The sequence below is a fragment of the Triturus cristatus genome, chromosome 5_1, assembly GCF_964204655.1.
Source record: "Triturus cristatus chromosome 5_1, aTriCri1.1, whole genome shotgun sequence".
NCBI classification, from domain to species: Eukaryota; Metazoa; Chordata; class Amphibia; order Caudata; family Salamandridae; genus Triturus; species Triturus cristatus.
In genome coordinates, this window is record NC_140587.1 from 565,001,269 (window position 1) to 565,014,882 (window position 13,614).

The following is a 13,614-nucleotide window of genomic DNA, read 5'->3' on the forward strand; positions in this document are numbered from 1 at the left end:
AGTTAAAGAAAAGTTCATAAACTCTTTTAAGTAAGTAAATCTTTAATGCATGATTAATAAAAACCATTGCAATATATTACATGATAAAACCGATACAAAGCACGTAAAATGACCAATTTCATAGCAGTAAGGTCAATAAAAATCCGTTTTAAAAGCATTTTATGAAACTTTAAAAAATAAAATATTAGATCTGTACTGGTGCGTGAATTAGTAAGCAATAAAACATTACAGTACAAGATGTCAGTTAAAAAAAAACATTTTTCTAAAAATGAAGGCAAATGTTAATTGCTGGGAGAAAAGCCGTAAGTAAACCAATAGAGTAGCCGTCAAGGGGGTCGGGTGGTGCAGTTCAAAGTTCAAGTGCCATTGTTACTTCCTTCGAGTATTGTGCTGTTGGTTTGAGCCTAGCTGTGGGCAATTGCAAGATTTTGAGTGTTAATGCTCAAGTGGTGACTTCTCAAGTAGCTCCCACATCTCTACCCACTGCTGACTCTTTTTCAATCTATCTCTGAAGGAATTTGACCATGGCACAGTTCAGGCTGATATCCGTAGGGTCAAAGCAGGACATCACCGCCCCCCTGCATGATCTTATGCCCGGTTTCTCCACTTCCTCCACTAAAGCTCACAGCGATCCCCCATATCGGTGCGGCACACACATTAGACATGGATGAAGTTCTCCATTTCTTGCAGGCATATCCTGCAAATGTCTTGCCCTGGGCTTCCTCTCAATGGGGGGAGTGCCTTAATATTGGGAATAAACCCAGCCTGTACTTCAGTGCACCTTAGCCCAATTGCCATAGGTTTTGTAAAGGTTGCCCTGTGATTTTAACCTGGAATAGTTTGAATTGTCATCCACCCATGACTAGGTTTAGACAGTTTATCTTTATCCTCAAGCATTAATTACAACTGTGCACTGGATTTGTTTTTTTTGTTTTTTAGCTCCCAGTGGCCTAGAGATAAGCCACAAGTGTTTTTTAAGCTGAGTAAATTCAAGGCCTGGTTTAGATAGACATGTGCGGGGAGCTCAGCCTGAGTTCCAGTTCCTACCAAAGGTGGCCACCCAGGAAGCCCTCTGAAGCCTTTCTAAACGTGTGGCAACATGTCACAAAGGCCGCCTTCTGAGCCATTGACTGTTTGAGGATACCAAGTTCCAGCCTTATTAGAACAGGCGATGTGTTCGAAGGTAGTTGGAAAAATCACCTGTATATTATGAGAAGCCTTCTGTCCAGAGTGGAACTGTCCCTTCCCCCTGAGAGCCGTGCTCCCAAATGTCTAGGTTGGAAGGATCTTAGCTTGTGCTACCTGTAAGATGGGGTTAGCATGGGGCCTTTAAGCTTGTTGTAAAGAGACCTCAAACCGAAGGCCAATGCATTGCCCTTCTTCCTGATTTCCTCCAGTTGGTCGCTATAGCTTCAGTTCCCATTGAAATAAACTCCAAGGTACTTGAAGCTTTTTATTGTTTCAATTCTTTCATCCCCAAGACGCCAGGTATGGTTCTGTGCCATTTTTCCTTACACTGGTAATATTTTTGTTTTTGTTTCCTGTTAGTGGTATGTCCATTTCTTTCACAGTAGGCAAGGGTTTCATTCAACAAGTGCTGTAGGTTGACCCTGGTTCTGTTTGCAACACTAAATCATACGCATACAGTAGGTTTGATAACTGGAAGCCCCCCACTTTGGGTGAGTGTGAGTTCACTACATTTAGTGAGGGTGTGAGGTCTGAAAGGAACAGTTTAATCAATGTTGGGGCCACATCCCTGTTTCAACCCTTGCGTGGTTTTGATTTTCCTTGATAAATGGGAGCCGTCCCCTGTCTTGATCATGACCCAGGTGTCTGTGTGTAGTATTTCCAGGGTTTTTAAAAAACCATTTGGCATGTTTAGGTTTGGCAGTTTGCTCCACAGCCTACCCTGATCCATCGCATCAAAAGTAGTTTTAAAATCAATAAAACCCAGGTGGACAGGGTTTGTATTCATTTTTGTAGAATCTATCAGCAACGAAAGCACCATAATATTTGTTGTTGGCCCTCTTTATTTAGTAAAGCCGGTTTGATTTGCAGGCATATTGGAGTATGCCTCAGCGCAATGTTGTAATTCCTCCAATAGAACTCCCGGGTAGTATTTTGCATTGTTATCAATTAAGGCAATTAAACAGGAATTTCTGGGGTCGCCCTTATCCCCCCTCGTATATTGGGGTAAGAATTGAACCCCTCCATTGGGAAGGAATACTATGGAGCTAAATGATGGCATTGAAGACTGGGGCAACTTGAGATGCCCAGAAAAGTGGGTCTTCCTTGTAGATGGCTGGTGGAAAGCCATTCGGGCCCGGTGCCCCTTCCTTACGTCCCCTTGCGATTTGTTTCTCCACGGTGCAAGGGCTGATTGTGCTAATGCGGGGGCCCTCTCCCTTTGAGGGGTTTGAGATGTGCTTGCTATGTCATCTAATTTGCACTTGTGTTGTTCCTTCAGTGCCACTTAATTATAGTAACGGCTCAAGAAATTATACAGGTGGTCTAAGAGATGTTGCATGCGGCCACTCTTGGGAGGGGATGGGTGATCCCATTTACTGTTGGCCAAAAGAGGTGGAGTTGTTTTCCCTTATGTCATGAAGCAGCTTTTTGAGGGCTCGCCAGAGGCGGTTGACTTCTTTTTTAGCCATCGAGATCATGGTGTTACACTCCCTTCTCTCCAGGGAGTTCACGTTACTCTTTTGCTATTACCTATTTATTGTGACTGACTTGACTGGTTTTGCGGTCTGAGCTGCGAGTTTTATAGTGAATATTTCCCAGCTCATCAATGGGTTTTCACCAGTTGTTTTAGAATTTGAAATATTCACCAATAGTTTGACAGTTTGTGCCAGTGCTGGTAGGGAGGAGACTGTGCATTTTATGAGTTTGAGGTTGATCATATAACCTGGAGTTCCCTGATTTTTTGCGGGTATGTGTGCGTCTAAGTCTAGAATTACATTTTGGGACTGGTGGTCGCTTTCCAACTTCTTGCCAAACCCTTAAGAACTAATAACCTGCAGTAATGAGAGGCTTACAAATGTGTACTCAATAAGTGATGCACCAGATCTGGATAGGAACGAAGGCCCAGGTGGTTTGTCGGGGTTGTACTGACCATTTAATGCTCTAAGGCCTAAATGTTCTAGGCTTCCTTGTAGGGTTTTGACCTCCCCTGTCTTATTTTTGCCACTAGGGGCCATCTGAGTTGATATCATCCAAAGGGCTTCTTGGGTCTCTGTGACCTAGTTTTTCAGCAGCTTGGTCATTAGCCACATGTTGAAGTATCCTGAAACTATCATTTCATAGTTTCGTTCTTTTAGCCTTAGAGCCAGGATTGTTTCAGTCAACATGTCTGTTAGACTAGCCCTGGTTGCAGCATTGGGGTGAATGTAGACGTTTACCATTATAATTTTCTTGGGTTGTGTTAGAAATCGGCATCTCTAGTTGGCAGAGGAAGGTACCTGTGTCCAAGTAGGGACCCTTGCTTCTAGTCAGGGTAAGGGGGATACACATTTTAGATAACCTCTGCTCACCCCTTTGGTAGCTTGGTCTGAGCAGACAGTCTTATCCCAAAGGCAATGTATACAGTATTTGTACTCAAAACACACAGCAATACAGTGATAACACCACAAGCGGACACCACACCAGTTTAGAAAAATAAGGCATCTTTATCTAAACCAACACAAGACCAAAACAACAAAAAACCAACCTGCATTCAATAAGAATATGACTTTTAAAAGTTTCAAGCAACTTGGTCCATGGGAAATTATAAATGCGTGATTTTACACAAGGTACCTGTAGATGTGTCAAAAGTTCACAAGGCTAAACAGCCGCCGAGAAGGAAAGCGACGAGAAACAAAGGAATGCGTCAATTCCTGAGTCCTTGGGGAGGCGATGCAACAGTTCTGCTGCATGCAGGAGAAGTGATGCGTCAAATCTGGACTGTAGGGGGAAGTGACATGCCGATTCGAAGACGGTACTGGCCTGCGGTTGATGCGTCGGTAAAAGTTGCTGCACAGGTGCGATGTGTGGAAATTCTGGATGCGACGGCGAGCGGAGGCGGCAAGCGGCGTTGCGTCATTTTCTTCAGCCGCGACCCCACGGTGCTTCGACTATTGCAACTTTGGCAGGTGATGCTTCGTCTCTGCGGCGGTGCGTGGAGATTCTTCCTGCACGGCGGTGCTGCATCAGAAAAACAGCCGCAAGAAGGGTGATGCGTCGGTTTTCTTAGTTTCTTCACTTTCTTCCAGCTCTCAACAGCAGTAACAACCTCCTGAGACCCAAAACTGGAACAGGCAAGTCCTGGCAGGCCAGAACTCTCAGCAGTAGCGTTCAGGGGAGCTGGGGGTGAAGTATTTGCGTCCCTGAGACTTCAGAACAGGAGGCCAGCACATACAAGCTCTTGGAGATTATTCTTCAAGCAGCTTCTCAGCAAAGTTCCAGTCTTTGTCCTTTCCTTGCCAGAAACCGCAACTACAGGCCAACCCCACACAGCACACAGCAAAGGGGTGGTACTCCTTACATCTCCCCAGCACTTCTCCTTGGCAAAGATTCCTCTTGAGTACAGAAGTGATCTAAAGTTCTGGGGTTTAAGGTCACTACTTATACCCCGTTTTGTCTTTGTTCTTCTTTGTGCAAGGGTCTCTGAGCACAGTCCAAACCAGTTCTGTCCTCACTGGTGCACTATAACCAAAGGGGGTGGAGTCAGCATTGTGCAAGGGAGACAGGCCCTTTCAAGTGCAAGGAAAACTCCTCCCACTACTCTAAATGCAGTCAAGGTCTCTTCAGCTCAACTCTGAGTCATCCAGAAAGGGCCAGGCACACCTCAACACCCCAGAGTCTGTCTACAGTGAATGCACATCCCCAGTCCCTGTCACTCCAAAACCAGACAGTCAATCCACAAACAGGCAGAGGCATACAGAATGGTTAAACAAGAAAATACCTACTTTCTAAAAGTGGCATTTTCAAACACACAATAAAAAACCATCTTTACTAAAATATGTGTTATTAAATTCTGAGTTCAGAGAGCCTAAACTTTAATATTCGAACTTGTCCCAATGAGAAGTTATACTTGTAAGATGTTACAACGTATCTCCCATTCTATCCTTGAGACAGTAGCCTATCAATAGTGAAAAATGAAATTGGCAGTATTTCACTATCCGGACATGCCACACACACCAGTACATATCCTACCTTTCACATACACTGCACCCTGCCCATGGGGGTACCTTGGGCCTACCTGAGGGGTGTTTTGCATGTACGAAAAGGGAAGGTTAGGGTCTGGCAAGCGGGTGCCCTTGCCAGGTCGACATGGCAGTTAAAAACTATGCACAGACACTGCAGTGGCAGGTCTTAGATACCTTTTCAGGGATACTCATGTGGGTGGCACAATCAGAGCTGCAGGCCCACTAGTAGCATTTGATTTACAGGCCCTGGCACACTCAGTGCACTTTACTAGGGTGTTACCAGTAAATCAAATATACCTATCAGGAAGAACCAATTGTAATGACAATTTGCACAGGGAGCACTTACACTTTAACACTGATCAGCTGTGGCAAAGTGACCAAAGCATCTAAGCCATCAAAAATGAAGTCCAGCACAGCATCAAAAATACAAACGGTAGAGGCAAAAAGGCAGGGAAACCATGCCAAAGATGCCAAGTCTAACAGGTGGGCTATTTGTAGTCGTGTCGCTCATTACTACGATTTCTAGGCCAGCTTCATCCTTTTCTTGCTCTAGGCCTTCAATCTCACTTAAAGCTGAGACATATGTTGTCTGACCACCCCTCCTGCGGCAATGTTTGTGTACTTTGATTGCAGGAGTATAAAAGCTTATAAAGATGAGGTGAGAGCTGAGGTCAAGTTTCTTGGAGGAGAATCACTTGGAAGGCGAGAAGGTATTGGTAGGTGTCTGGTTCTTCAGGTTTATTGGCCAGGCCATTAATATTCCAATATTCCAAGAGCAGATCCTAAGTGCCTGGTCAACACCAGTAGTCATTGTAAAAGTCTGTTTGTGTTCAAGGCACCAGACAGCCAACCCCGCTCTGTGGTCACATCTGGTTCTGTGGCAGACCCGCCACAGGTTTCGTTTAGCCCATTCATTTTGAGGTCCGGGGAATTTGCTTCTTCGTTCCTAAGGACAGAGTAGACAATTCTCTCTCAAACCGATGTTAAGTCAATCTTTTTTTGTGACTCAGGATATGGAGACATACTGTTGCCTTGAATGGTGTAATGGTAATCCCCCAGCCTTGGAATATATCACCCTCTCAATTGAGCCCCATAGCATTTTAGCTGATTATTTCACTGACTTGGGCGGCTTCCTCCCTCCCATTCAGTGTCCGAATGAGCTTGAGGATGTTGCCATTATTTAGGTTATCAAAAGGGCCCCTGGAAATATATTCAGGGTGGAAATGTGCAAGGCAATTTTTGTGCATGCCTAGGTTTCTTGTTGGGTGGGTCTTGTTGTGCTCTAGTTTGTTGCACTCATCTCTCCCAGACGGTGATGTCTGCATATTTTCTTATGGCGTGAATGTCCCTTTCTGGGTGCGTATGAGGCCTGCGCAAGTTAAGGGTACAAGTGATTACGTCTCCTTCTTCCTTTCAGAATCCAGCCCTAATATTCGAGGGGGACCCCATAGCAATGCTGTCCTGGGAACTTGCTGGTTCATTGGCCTGTGTCGGTATGTCTTGTGGTTCAAGATGGTTTATCGCATCTGCGGCCATGGAGACCGGTGAGTCAATCTCCAGCTTCACTCCCGAACTATTATGCTTTCCGTTTGCAGGGCTGGTCTGTTTAAAAGTGGTCATTAATGCTGTAACATCTTCCCTGTACAGAGTCGCCGGTTTGTCATAGAGATCTGCGTTCCTGGGAGTGGAGTGGAGTGGAGTGGAGCCTGGGTCTTGTATTGAAGACTGGGTAGGCTGCCAGCCTGCTAGGACATAGGAGCTTTTTGTTGTGACCCTTTCGCTTCCTTGCTCTCTTCTGTTTTGGTGGTCTGTCCATGTTTTATTGGTTCCTATCAGATTCTGGTGAGCTTGCTATTGGTGAAGGCTCCACTCCAGGGTCAGATCCAGCAGTCTCCAGGCCTTCATTGTTCCAGCCAGAAGGGTGGCCACACTTCAACCCCTGTCTGTCTCTGCTGTAAGCGGTGCCTCTGAGTGGCCTGCCTCAGTCTTCAGGGGTCTTATCCTCATTTGGGGCCTGTCTTTATTCATGTCCTTGAGATCAACCAGTAGATTAGACATTATCGCCGGAAGTGTTGACAACTTTTTTAGGACATGGGAATAGCTGCACCTCTGCCCTATTCCATGTGCGTCAGCTTGTGCTCTCTTTATTAAGTTGTTGAGGTTTGCAATTTCCTCGTCAATGCCTGACACATACATTGCTAGATTATTCAGGAGGCTAATTTGTATGTCCATTATGTTTGCTTGAAAATTGAGCGCCTCTTCTGAGCTCTGCAGAATTCTTAACATGGTTGACCATAAGGCTCCTTGTGAGTTCTTGTTTCCTTTGGGTTAGGGCTGGAGTTTGATTGTGCCTTGTTGCCGTATGAGGCAAGCATATTCTCCCATTTTTTCGAGTAGAGACATAAGGTATCAGTCACAGCTGCTATTGAGTCCTCATTGCTGTACCTGCCAAATTTTTAGCTGTTTCCTGAGGGCTTAGCACAGTGGGTGGGATAGTCACAGCCACAGCGCAACCTGGCTGAGTTGAACAGTTGTTATGGGATCCCGGTCCTAGCCCTGGCTGTGAGTCAGTCCTGAGCATTCAACTTTTCCTTTCTTCGTCCTTCAAGTAGGCTTATAAACTCGAACAGGTCATCCCCACTCCGCGCAGTTGACTGAGTGTTGGCTGCGTGAACTTTTCTGCAGTCGGACGGATACTATTTTTCGTCACTGTTTCCTCAGTCAGCTCAGAGTGTTCTACGAGCTTGAGGCATTAAGGGCTGATTTTGGCTCTCGGGGTAACTCCCTATACCAGCACCATACCCTAGTTATCTGAATTGTACTGCTTAACAGGGGATCTATGGGTTTCTTTAAGTATTGTGGTGCCATTTCTGGATGTGGAACCCACTGTCTGCTGGGGTGTAGCTGGTCCTCTTAAGATGGTTTTGTACTAGTACTGTCGGGCATAGGAGAACCGGAAGTCCTTTGATGTTCATGTTGCTTGAAAATAAGACTCCCCCTGCATCTTTCAAGAAGGTAAACTTAGACGTAATCTTTGGCTGTACCAGCCCTTTATTGGCCTCCCTAGGGAAGCAGGAGGAGTGCAGGAGTGAAATTGCTGAAGATTGCTGTGGAGATACCGCTATAGGTGTCAGTACCAGTGGCTGGCCTGGCTGCTTTGGCGTCTTCCTTTTCCTCTTTTTTCGGTCACCACTGGACCCCCGGATGTCCCTGATCACATGCTGTTATCTTTCTCCCCAAGTTATTCCAATGGGTGTCTGCAGGCCCCACCTCCCATTAATTTATGTGTGGCCCAATCCCAGTCGTCTCACAGTAAAAGCCAGAGCCGATACAGCCTTCCTCCCATGGCTACAAATCGCCTTTTATCGTTCATTGCCCAGGTACCCAATATGAGTTGAGCCTTGTGTCTTTGTTAGATACCTTATGGTGTCTTAAAATGATCGGATCTCACTACAATGGTTCTTAGTTGCCTGTTTTGAGTACTTGTGGCCTATTCTTAGCCTGTGGCTGCCCAGTGGCAGCCCAGTTGCGTTTTAAGGAGGGATGTGCTGTGTGTCCCAGCAGGGAATTGCAATCAAAACTGAGCTTACTGGCCAAGACCAAGGGGATGGGAGGGGGGGTAGTAACAATGTTGTAGTAAAAATGGTAAAGGCTTAGCTGGTATGTGGTTCTAAACATGAAGGCACAATCCGCACCGACCTAAAGCTGGCCACCTCAGCACATACCAGTTGTGTGCCACAGCCCTATGGCCTTACTTTAGCTCATACTCCACCCTCTGCTCCTGAGCTCAACAATCTCTGCCGTCCTATTTTGCTTCTTCCTAAGAGCTTCTCTAGGACTTGGCTTGCGTCGCTCTGCACGAAGGATTAGCCACCTTTCTCACTCGCAGTCCAGATGTCATGCAGGCTCAGTATCCCTAATGTATACTCTGCCGACCGTCAAGGCAGACGCAGGCCTGCGAGCTCTGTGAGAGGTCCTGGCACAAACCTCCCCTTCCTGTGAGCTAGTTGCAGCACGATATGTGTCTCTGTCTGATACTGCACCTCGGTGCTGCAAGGCATGACCGGCACCCCACCAGCTGGCACGGTGGGAACGTTTGGTGGGGCAACAGCCCCAGAATGCTAAGTGCTGTTGGGGTGAAGGGGTGCCTGTTTTGCAAGTATATTGATCACTGGCATTAGCAATGATCATGTACTGTGGGAACTTGTGTGCCTCCCCTGGTGATGTGGAAGTCGAGAGCTGTGAGGGACTGTTGTCAGCGGGGCCACAGTTTGGGGGCCGCTGCTCCAGAGGCCTGTGTAGCCTGGGATCCCCCGGGCAGACCCCCTGTGCACCTCAAATGTCTCTTGAGATGCCACTTACTGTTATGAACCCCAATGTACCCCAATATAGGCCTAAGTAGTTGCACAGCCTTTTACCTACATTTGTCCTACCATTATTCTACATAACAGTTCTGGTGCTGACCTTTTATCGAGTTAGGTGCTACATTAATGTTGTGTGGTTTTCTCCGAAAACTAGCCTCATTTATTATGCATGAGGATTCTCAGTGTCACAGCAGAATTACCATCTTCTTCATAATACCTCTGTTTAAGGGTCACCCCTATCGTCATCCTCGGCCGACATGAACACAGTACCATAACACATCTAGGTACAAACCCTGAGGGTACCTTTTGAGTATATAAGCACCACATCTTTGCTGGGTAAACCAGTGGAGAAAGGCCTGCAAGCAGACACTCCAGCACGCAGTGGTCTTACATCCCGCGCAGAGTGTCCAGCTAGAGAATAAAATGGCGTACTTCAGTCTCTCACATCAGGTAATGGGGTTGGCTCTTTCCTAGGGTATTCTTGGCTATACACCTACATGCATGCTAGGCACATCTAGTTAGGGTTGCATCATAGGAGTACGCATTACTACTGTCATGTATTTATATGCCTGCATATATTCCCTGCTTTAGAATTCTACCTTTTATTTACTCTGTTGGTGCTAGTAATCGTATATATCTGTTTCGGTCTCATGGTTATTGCAGTACACGTATTATACACTAGAATGACGTTAGTTCAATAAATGCTTCTTGAAAACATCCCCACCATTTATTCTGTGTATCTATCGGAGACAAAGTGAGCACAAGTGACCGAGAGCAAAACACTGTACTGGTTCCACAATACCTGAGGGGTCAGGGTTGTCATGTTCGATAGTTGCCAGAAACTATTTTCTCCTTGGTCAGGGGAACTTATGGTGGCACTGTGAGCTAGCTGGTCTACAGACTAACATATCCTTTGTGGGTGGCTGGAATCAGTCTGGACCCCAGTCCCATAGTTTGTCGTCTAAATGCGCAGATACTATATAGATTTGTAGGAACTACACGACATTGCTTCTCATGGCACCATTCTCCTTAGCCTCACCTCAGCTGCTGCAAACCTCACTAGCTTCGTGCCCAAACTCCAACCTCGAAGCTCCTGCCTCTGCTTCCACTTCCTACATCCAGCGTCAGATTCTGCACCGCTTACCATGAATTCTTGATTCTGTTTTGTAATGTCTGTGGTGCAATATATATAATCTAGGCATATTTCAAATTCTGTCAGCACTCTTTTCTCTTCCATTCATCTTTACTTTCTGTTTATGAGATTATCTGTCCTTACTGTTCAGTCGTCACATAGAGTCTCCCCACTGCTTGGATGCACTTATTTTTGGGGACGCGCATTTATTGTTCCTCAACAGGCTTTGATCTAGAGCAGGGGAGAGAAAACCCCCAAAAGAAGTAAAAGGAGAAAGCGAAAAGCGGAAAAACAGTGACACAGGGACAAAACAGGGAAAAAAGCACCTGTAAGAGTGAGATAAAGAGGTGGGGAGTGAGGTGGAAGCAAGACAATTCAATATTGAATTTCACACGCCAACATTTAATAATGCCAGCCGTGGGCATCTGAGCTAAATGTTTGGCCCTGGGACTTATTCTTTTACAAATTAAGCACTGCCTATCTCTCCTTCTTCCGGAGATCTATTTACCATTTGTCTCCTTTCCTACCTGATTCTTTTTCTTTACCATCCTACTGTCAATGCATGTCTAACTTCTTTTCACCATCTGAGTTCAACAGAAACCTAATTTCTCAACTTTATCTATAATTTATAAATTGTGAGCTGCTCACATGTGCACAGTGGATGATTTCCAGTGGTGCCTTACTACTGAAAATTATAAACATAATACAATCGTGCAATTCAGCGTATACTAAGAATATGCTAAATTAGTAGCAGGCATTCTCTTAGCTGAGACACACAGGATCTTATTTAGGGTTTCTCGGATGTGAAACCTCCACAAACCGTGACGGATGTCCCCTCTGCCATATTACAAGTACCAAACATAGGCTATAATGCACTTTGTAATAAGATGAATGAGAAATCCTCCACGTCTGTCATGCAATTGTAATTGCAATTGGATTTATATAGTGCTTACTACCCCTGACGAGACATTGAAGCACTTTACAGCGAGTAGCACGAAACTCTGGAACCCAAGGTTTGTGGTTAGTCCAGTCGTTATTGTTGATTGTGATTAGTAATGTGCTCTCAAGAGAAATTACATCCATTTACTCAAGTTACTTTGTTATATATTAATACCAGGTAAATGTGATGATTAGTGGGGGCTATGTTGTTTCAGGTGAATGGTTGGTGGGACAGAGATTAGTTATTGTTAGGTTACACACAAAACACGCTTCTGCCCAACCGACAAAGCATCTATAATCCACAACACATGTACACATGCACAGATCTCCCAGTGAAACTGGAATACAGTCAGCAAGGCTGCCATTACACTGTCCATCCACAGCTGACTCAAGGACACCTGCTCTGTACTACACAATAGGATTGTACACCACATAGACGTACAAAGCGGAACTGCCCTGCAAAGCAGCGACTACACAAAACATGAGAGTTCACTGACCTAAAAACCCCTGCATACATTACACCAAATGGTCACTACAACAATTTGTTGAAATTACAAAGTAGCATCAAAACACAGACCCTCCCCTATAAAGTGATATAATGCAAGTTTCTTCCAGGAGATTTTGGAAAGGTTGAGCTGCTGCTGTCTATTTGTCTCCTTTATTGTGTTATGAGGCTTAGTATTATACTTTCCATTAAACAAAGGACAAAACGATTTATATTACGAATGCTTGTTTTAATGCCTGATGTGAATGAGAATTTACTTTCGGTTCATAACCTTTTGACTTCTGTGGACCCCCACTGAATCATTACTGGAATGCGGAGACCCCAACTGAGTCATTAATGAAAGATGAGGTCCTCCCAGCCTAAGCAATTATTATGATTTGAACCTCAGAACAATGCACAAAAATACAAAAACAAACATATCCCAAACAAATGCACAAATATTGAAATATTTTGTTTAATTCACAATCAATAGAAACTTTTAACATTTTCAATGTGGCTTCCTTATTTGCATACACTTTATTATTTTTAATGTATTCATTTTAATATTATTTAATTTTATTATACAGTCATGGACCCCCTGAGTTGCCCTCGCTGACCCCCAGGGTTCCTTGGAGCACAGGTTAAGAAACACTGATCGAGTTCGGTTTAAATAGTTTTTTAAACATAGCTGACAAGTGTTTTGAGTTCATGTATAAAAACGCCAGTCATTTCTGGCATTTTAGCCAGAAGCACTTTGACTGCTAGGATTATCAGCACTTAATGAAAGTGTAAAAAGCAAAACTACAAGACCCGCAATGCTGTGGTCTTAAAAGTCAGGAATGGCTGATTGTATCATATGTCGTAGTGCTACTTGGCAGGCTTATGAAATGCAAAAAGGAAATTTACGCCCTGACTGACTTTTTTCTTGTAGGCCATCTATAGCCAAGTAGGTGAGAGGACAGACATAGCCTTTCAAAGGCAAATACAAGCTTCTCACTGCTAATGGGTTAACATTAACACTCTCTGGAAATTATCATGCTAACAAAAGGTTGCTATTTACCAGAACAGTGCAGCAGTAGCAGAAACTGTACATGTCTGAAGACACATTTGGAAAGCAAAAACAATATGCTGGCTCCTTTCTTCCTGAGGGTAATTTCGCATGATTTAGAAGGGGCATCTGCATCTCCACTATGATTGATGCAATCTGCCATGAACAGGTGCAATACTTGCTGCAGGTGTGCCATGACGCTCTCTTGTGCTAATGACACTCCAGAATTATACCCTCAACAGGGGTTGCAGGTCACCATGGCCGAGGGTGAGGCTGGTGATCATTGAGATACCACTGTTCTTCCTATCCAAGCACTGTCACTGTGCACGAGGAGGCCCAGCCCATGCAGCTTACCAGTTCAGCAGTAACATCATCACCAATTTAAAATTATGAATTTAGTTTTGTACTGCTCTGCTGTGCCGTCAATCATTAGGTGCTTGTATGTCAGCCTGCTTCCT